This window comes from Sycon ciliatum, chromosome 1, assembly GCF_964019385.1.
Source record: "Sycon ciliatum chromosome 1, ocSycCili1.1, whole genome shotgun sequence".
Taxonomy (NCBI): Eukaryota; Metazoa; Porifera; class Calcarea; order Leucosolenida; family Sycettidae; genus Sycon; species Sycon ciliatum.
In genome coordinates this window covers 32485108-32492600 of record NC_088643.1, presented here as the reverse complement: position 1 = coordinate 32492600, position 7493 = coordinate 32485108, and positions in this window count along the sequence as shown.

Below are 7493 nucleotides of genomic sequence, written 5' to 3'. Positions count from 1 at the left end.
CCTAACTCTAGCCCTAGCCCTAAACTAAAGGCTATTAGCAAGGGGTACAGCTAATTGCAATTCTAAGCCTAATCCTGAACCAATGCTGCCGAAAACGATCAAAAACATTAACCCTAACCCTAACCCTAACCCTAACCTTAACCCTAACCCTAACCCTAACCCTAACCCTAACCCTAACCCTAATCCTAAAGCAAAATATAATACCAAGGCATCCAGCTAATTGCAATTCTAAGCCACAGCAATGAGAATGCAGGTGCAAACGCAAAACCGAACGCTAACCCTAACCCTAACCCTAACCCTAACCCTAACCCTAACCCTAACCCTAACCCTAACCCTAACCCTAACCCAAACACTGACACTAGCGCTGAACCAAATCTAATACCCAAGCTTACATTTATTTGCAATTCTAAGCCTGGCCTTGAACTGATGCTGTTGAAAACGAGTGAAAAACGACAAAAAACATTAACCCTAACCCTAACCCTAACCCTAACCCTAACTCTACCCTAGCCCTAAACCAAATCTAATACCCAAGCTTACATTTGTTTGCAATTCTAAGCGTGGCCTTGAACTGATGCTGTTGAAAACGAGTAAAAAAACGACAAAAAACATTAACCCTAACCCTAACCCTAACCCTAACCCTAACCCTAACTACCCCTAACCCTAACCCTAACCCTAACCCTAATACTAAAGCAAAATATAATACCAAGGCATCCAGCTTATTGCAATTCTAAGCCACAGGCAATCCGAATGCAGGTGCAAACACAAAACCGAACGCTAACGCTAACCCTAACCCTAACCCTAACCCTAACCCTAACCCTAACCCTAACCCAAACACTGACCCTAGCGCTGAACCAAATCTAATACCCAAGCTTTCATTTATTTGCAATTCTAAGCCTGGCCTTGAACTAATGCTTTTGAAGACGAGTAAAAAAACGACAAAAAACATTACCCCTAACCCTAACCCTAACCCTAACCCTAACCCTAACTCTAGACCTAGCCCTAACCAAAGGCTATTAGGAAGGGGTACAGCTAATTGCAATTCTAAGCCTAATCCTGAACCAATGCTGGCGAAAACGATAAAAAAACGATAAAAAAACATTACCCCTAACCCTAACCCTTACCCTAACCCCAACCCTAACCCTAATCCTAAACCAAAATCTAATACCAAGGCATACACCTAATTGCAATTCTAAGAAACAGGCAATGTGAATGCTGGTGCAAACGCAAAACCAAACGCTAACCCTAACCCTAACCCTAACCCTAACCCTAACCCTAACCCTAGCCCTAACTCTAGCCCTAGCCCTAACCCAAAGGCTATTAGCAAGGGGTACAGCAAATTGCAATTCTAAGCCTAATCCTGAACCAATGCTGGCGAAAACGATCAAAAAACGATAAAAAAACATTAACCCTAGCCCTAACCCTAACCCCAACCCTAACCCTAATCCTAAACCAAAATATAATATCAAGCTATACAGATAATTGCAATTCTAAGAAACAGGCTAACCCTAACCCTAACCCTAACCCTAACCCTAACCCTAACCCTAACCCTAACCCTAGCCCTAACTCTAGCCCTAGCCCTAACCAGAAGGCTATTAGTGAGGGGTACAGCTAATTGCAATTCTAAGCCTAATCCTGAACCAATGCTGGCGAAAACGATCAAAAAATGAGCAAAAACATTAACCCTAGCCCTAACCCTAACCCCAACCCTAACCCTAATCCTAAACCAAAATATAATATCATACCATACAGCTTATTGCAATTCTAAGAAACAGGCAATGCGAAGCTGGTGCAAACGCAAAACTAAACGCTAACCCAAACCCTAACCCCAACCCTAACCCTAACCCTAACCCTAACCCTAACCCTAACCCTAACCCTAACCCTAACCCTAACCCTAGCCCTAACTCTAGCCCTAGCCCTAAACTAAAGGCTATTAGCAAGGGGTATAGCTAATTGCAAAACTAAGCCTAATCCTGAACCAATGCTGGCGAAATAGATCAAAAACATTAACCCTAACCCTAACCCTAACCCTAACCCTAACCCTAACCCTAATCCTAAAGCAAAATATAATACCAAGGCATCCAGCTTATTGCAATTCTAAGCTACAGGCAATGCGAATGCAGGTGCAAACGCAAAACCGAACGCTAACCCTAACCCTAACCCTAACCCTAACCCTAACCCTAACCCTAACCCAAACACTGACCCTAGCGCTGAACCAAATCTAATACCCAAGCTTTCATTTATTTGCAATTCTAAGCCTGGCCTTGAACTAACGCTATTGAAAACGAGTAAAAAACGACAAAAAAACATTAACCCTAACCCTAACCCTAACCCTAACTCTAGCCCTAGCCCTAAACCAAATATAATACCCAAGCTTACATTTGTTTGCAATTCTAAGCGTGGCGTTGAACTAATGCTGTTGAAGACGAGGAAAAAACGACAAAAAACATTAACCCTAACCCTAACCCTAACCCTAACCCTAACCCTAACTCTAGACCTAGCCCTAACCAAAGGCTATTAAGAAGGGGTACAGCTAATTGCAATTCTAAGCCTAATCCTGAACCAATGCTGGCGAAAACGATCTAAAAACGATAAAAAACATTAACTCTAACCCTAACCCTTACCCTAACCCCAACCCTAACCCTAATCCTAAACCAAAATCTAATACCAAGGCATACACCTACTTGCAATTCTAAGAAACAGGCAATGCGAATGCTGGTATTAACGCAAAACCAAACACTAACCCTAACCCTAACCCTAACCCTAACCCTAATCCTAGCCCTAACTCTAGCCCTAGCCCTAACCCAAAGGCTATTAGCAAGGGGTACAGCTAATTGCAATTCTAAGCCTTATCCTGAACCAATGCTGGCGAAAACGATCAAAAAACGATAAGAAACATTAACCCTAGCCCTAACCCTAATCCCAACCCTAACCCTAATCCTAAACCAAAATACAATATCAAGCCATACAGCTAATTGCAATTCTAAGAAACAGGCAATGCGAAGCTGGTGCAAACGCAAAACTAAACGCTAACCCAAACCCTAACCCTAACCCTAACCCTAACCCTTACCCTAACCCTAACCCTAGCCCTAACTCTAGCCCTAGCCCAAAAATTTAGGCTATTAGCAAGGGGTACAGCTCATTGAAATTCTAAGCCTAATCCTGAACCAACGCTGGCAAAAACGATCAAAAACATTAACCCTAACCCGAACCCTAACCCTAACCCTAACTCTAGACCTAGCCCTAAACCAAAGGCTATTAGGAAGGGGTACAGCTAATTGCAATTCTAAGCCTAATCCAGAACCAATGCTGGCGAAAACGATCAAAAAACGATAAAAAACATTAACCCTAGCCCTAACCCTAACCCCAACCCTAACCCTAATCCTCAACCAAAATATAATACCAAGCCATACAGCTAATTGCAATTCTAAGACACAGGCAATGCGAATGCTGGTGCAAACGCAAAATCAAACGCTAACCCTAAACCTAACCCTAACACTAACCCTAACCCTAACCCAAATACTGACCCTAAAAAAAAATAATAATAACGCTTCGCGTGAGACTCGGCTGGAAGCCGGGTTTTCCGGATCCGTAGGAACGCCACCACCCTTCAAGGATCAAGGCGCAGATGCAGCTCCAAAAGCGGTGGGAGGTGAGTTGATCAGCTCACCAGCAAGTGGTCAAAGACCGAAAGTCCCATTCACTGCATCCATGTTTTCCATGACCCTAGCCCTGAAACAAATCTAATACCTTAAGCTTCCATTTATTTGAATTTCTAAGCCTGGCCTTGAACTTATGCTGTTGGAAACGAGTAAAAAAACCGACAAAAAAACATTAACCCTAACCCTAACCCTAACCCTAACCCTAACCGTAACACTAACCCTAACCCTAACCCTAGCCCTAACTCTAGCCCTAGCCCTAAACTAAAGGCTATTAGCAAGGGGTACAGCTAATTGCAATTCTAAGCCTAATCCTGAACCAATGCTGCCGAAAACGATCAAAAACATTAACCCTAACCCTAACCCTAACCCTAACCCTAACCCTAATCCTAAAGCAAAATATAATACCAAGGCATCCAGCTAATTGCAATTCTAAGCCACAGCAATGAGAATGCAGGTGCAAACGCAAAACCGAACGCTAACCCTAACCCTAACCCTAACCTTAACCCTAACCCTAACCCTAACCCTAACCCAAACACTGACCCTAGCGCTGAACCAAATCTAATACCCAAGCTTACATTTATTTGCAATTCTAAGCCTGGCCTTGAACTGATGCTGTTGAAAACGAGTGAAAAACGACAAAAAACATTAACCCTAACCCTAACCCTAACCCTAACCCTAACCCTAACTCTAGCCCTAGCCCTAAACCAAATCTAATACCCAAGCTTACATTTTTTTGCAATTCTAAGCGTGGCCTTGAACTGATGTTGTTGAAAACGAGTAAAAAAACGACAAAAAAACATTAACCTTACCCCTAACCCTAACCCTAACCCTAACCCTAACTCTAGACCTAGCCCTAAACCAAAGGCTATTAGGAATGGGCACAGCTAATTGCAATTCTAAGCCTAATCCAGAACCAATGCTGGCGAAAACGATCAAAACACGATAAAAACATAAACCCTAACCCTTACCCTAACCCTTACCCTACCCCTAACCCAAACCCTAACCCTAATCCTAAAGCAAAATATAATACCAAGGCATCCAGCTTATTGCAATTCTAAGCCACAGGCAATGCGAATGCAGGAGCAAACACAAAACCGAACGCTAACGCTAACCCTAACCCTAACCCTAACCCTAACCCTAACGCAAACACTGACCCTAGCGCTGAACCAAATCTAATACCCAAGCTTTCATTTATTTGCAATTCTAAGCCTGGCCTTGAACTAATGCTTTTGAAGACGATTAAAAAAACGACAAAAACTTTACCCCTAACCCTAACCCTAACCCTAACCCTAACTCTAGACCTAGCCCTAACCAAAGGCTATTAGGAAGGGGTACAGCGAATTGCAATTCTAAGCCTAATCCTGAACCAATGCTGGCGAAAACGATCAAAAAACGATAAAAAAACATTAACCCTAACCCTAACCCTTACCCTAACCCCAACCCTAACCCTAATCCTAAACCAAAATCTAATACCAAGGCATACACCTAATTGCAATTCTAAGAAGCAGGCAATGCGAATGCTGGTGCAAACGCAAAACCAAACGCTAACCCTAACCCTAACCCTAACCCTAACCCTAACCCTAACCCTAACCCTAGCCCTAACTCTAGCCCTAGCCCTAACCCAAAGGCTATTAGAAAGGGGTACAGCAAATTGCAATTCTAAGCCTAATCCTGAACCAATGCTGGCGAAAACGATCAAAAAACGATAAAAAACATTAACCCTAGCCTTAACCCTAACCCTAACCCTAACGCTAATCCTAAACCAAAATATACTATCAAGCTATAAAGCTAATTGCAATTCTAAGAAACAGGCTAACCCTAACCCTAACCCTAACCCTAACCCTGACCCTAGCTCTAACTCTAGCCCTAGCCCTAACCCAAAGGCTATTAGCAAGGGGTACAGCTATTTGCAATTCTAAGCCTAATCCTGAACCAATGCTGGCGAAAACGATCAAAAAACGATCAAAAACATTAACCCTAGCCCTAACCCTAACCCCAACCCTAACCCTAATCTTAAACCAAAATATAATATCATGCAATACAGCTTATTGCAATTCTAAGAAACAGGCAATGCGAAGCTGGTGCAAACGCAAAACTAAACGCTAACCCAAACCCTAACCCCAACCCTAACCCTAACCCTAACCCTAACCCTAACCCCAACCCTAACCCTAACCCTAACCCTAACCCTAACCCTAACCCTAGCCCTAACTCTAGCCCTAGCCCTAAACTAAAGGCTATTAGCAAGGGGTACAGCTAATTGCAATACTAAGCCTAATCCTGAACCAATGCTGGCGAAATAGATCAAAAACATTAACCCTAACCCTAACCCTAACCCTAACTCTAACCCTAACCCTAATCCTAAAGCAATATATAATACCAAGGCATCCAGCTTATTGCAATTCTAAGCTACAGGCAATGCGAATGCAGGTGCAAACGCAAAACCGAACGCTAACCCTAACCCTAACCCTAACCCTAACCCTAACCCTAACCCTAACCCTAACCCAAACACTGACCCTAGCGCTGAACCAAATCTAATACCCAAGCTTTCATTTATTTGCAATTCTAAGCCTGGCCTTGAACTAACGCTGTTGAAAACGAGTAAAAAACGACAAAAAAACATTAACCCTAACCCTAACCCTAACTCTAACTCTAGCCCTAGCCCTAAACCAAATCTAATACCCAAGCTTACATTTGTTTGCAATTCTCAGCGTGGCGTTGAACTAATGCGAGTACGAGTAAAAAAACGACAAAAAACATTAACCCTAACCCTAACCCTAACCCTAACCCTAACCCTAACTCTAGACCTAGCCCTAACCAAAGGCTATTAAGAAGGGGTACAGCTAATTGCGATTCTAAGCCTAATCCTGAACCAATGCTGGCGAAAACGATCGAAAAACGATAAAAAACATTAACTCTAACCCTAACCCTTACCCTAACCCCAACCCTAACCCTAATCCTAAACCAAAATCTAATACCAAGGCATACACCTACTTGCAATTCTAAGAAACAGGCAATGCGAATGCTGGTAAAAACTCAAAAGCAAACGCTAACCCTAACCCTAACCCTAACCCTAACCCTAGCCCTAACTCTTGCCCTAGCCCTAACCCAAAGGCTATTAGCAAGGGGTACAGCTAATTGCAATTCTAAGCCTAATCCTGAACCAAGGCTGGCGAAAACGATCAAAAAACGATAAGAAACATTAACCCTAGCCCTAACTCTAATCCCAACCCTAACCCTAATCCTAAACCAAAATATAATATCAAGCCATACAGCTAATTGCAATTCTAAGAAACAGGCAATGCGAAGCTGGTGCAAACGCAAAACTAAACGCTAACCCAAACCCTAACCCTAACCCTAACCCTAACCCTAACCCTAACCCTAACCCTAACCCTAACCCTAACCCTAACCCTAGCCCTAACTCTAGCCCTAGCCCTTAACTAAAGGCTATTAGCAAGAGGTACAGCTAATTGAAATTCTAAGCCTAATCCTGAACCAACGCTGGCGAAAACGATCAAAAACATTAACCCTAACCCTAACCCTAACCCTAACCCTAATTCTAGACCTAGCCCTAAACCAAAGGCTATTAGGAAGGGGTACAGCTAATTGCAATTCTAAGCCTAATCCTAAACCAATGCTGGCGAAAACGATCAAAAAACGATAAAAAAAACATTAACCCTAGCCCTAACCCTAACCCCAACCCTAACCCTAATCCTAAACCAAAATATAATACCAAGCCATACAGCTAATTGCAATTCTAAGACACAGGCAATGCGAATGCTGGTGCAAACGGAAAATCAAACGCTAACCCTAAACCTAACACTAACACTAACCCTA